Genomic DNA, 1,411 nt, shown 5'->3' with positions numbered 1-1,411 from the left:
AGAGAGAGAGAGAGAGAGAGAGAGATTCATAAAAACCAATGATGTGCTGCAAGTGAACCATAGACCCTAGCAGCCAATGGGCAGAGAGAGAGAGAGAGAGAGAGAGAGAGAGAGAGAGGTGTCTGTTTAGAATAGAACCAAAAACATGAATGCATGAAGGATAAAAGGGGTCAAAATTATTGGAATCATTCATCTTTCCGTTCTCTTGTGAATTTTTGATTTAATTTTTTTTATTTATTTTGCGCTGCTTGCTTTTAAGTGAATGGGAACAGTGCCTCTCATTCTTATTTATTACTATTTTCAACCTTTTTGGGTAATAATCCTTAACAAATCTATCTGTTCTTGCTGTTTTGCAAACTCTGCATCTTGGCGCTGTTCTAACAGTCTTGAGGGAGTTCCCACATGTGCTGGACACTTTTCAATTACTCTTCAATCTATAGGCACAGCTATATTTTGCTCGCAAAATTATATATCAAACATTTAAACAGAAGCCGTTAGGTTAAAAGGTGTTTTGGATCATTAGAAGCGTTTATTAAATCAGGTGTTGCATACTGTATGACAGAGGCCCGTTGAAGTGATGATTTTTATGAAATAATAAAAAGTAAAACAGTGAAAAATCATCAGCTTATAGGACAAAGTTTTGTAGCAAATAAATTAATGTCAACACAAAATAGGAAATTCACAACAACAACAAAACATCATCCATGGAGTGTCAAAGAAATAAATATTGATGGTGAAAAATCATGTTCGATATGAAGGATATAAGGTTTATTGTTGACACTTGGGGAAATCATCCCAAGTGTCATATACAATTTCGCTATCTAGTGTTGGATGATTAAAAAAAAAAGTAGTAATTTATTATCTAACTTCATCAGTGGCAAATAGATGAAGTTGACGGGAATCGGAATGAACTATTAATACATATTTAAAGAGTAAAACCAAATAAACCTATCATCTTTTTAATTTTTGTTGGATTAGGCTAAGTGTTGTTGTGTTGTGACCTGTTTTACAAATCTTTTACATTTAGTAAGAATGCCACACTATTATGTATATTAATACGTTTTGGAATAATCTACTTTTTGTTTGTTTTATTCATAAATGTATTGTATTTACTTAATTGTACATATTTATTTTTCTTTTGTTGTCGATGTTATTCAAGTCTCTAGGTCTTGTTTGTAATAGATATCGGAAAATTGTTGAAATAAAAAAAGTTGCTTATACTTAAACGTCCATAAGTCCATATTAATTTCTTATGTCTGAATATACTGACATACGCATACACAAAAGTAAGCACAAATATAAAATGAAAATCATCTATGCTGACCACAAGGAGCGCTTGTCGTCTTGTTCTTTCTTCACACCGCAGCGCCATCGTGCGTCAAGACGCGCAGCTGGCACCTCAGGCTGGGAT

The sequence above is a fragment of the Sinocyclocheilus grahami genome, unplaced genomic scaffold (assembly GCF_001515645.1).
Source record: "Sinocyclocheilus grahami isolate Dianchi unplaced genomic scaffold, SAMN03320097.WGS_v1.1 scaffold1185.1, whole genome shotgun sequence".
Lineage (NCBI taxonomy): Eukaryota > Metazoa > Chordata > Actinopteri > Cypriniformes > Cyprinidae > Sinocyclocheilus > Sinocyclocheilus grahami.
Note: the sequence above shows the minus strand (reverse complement) of the source record.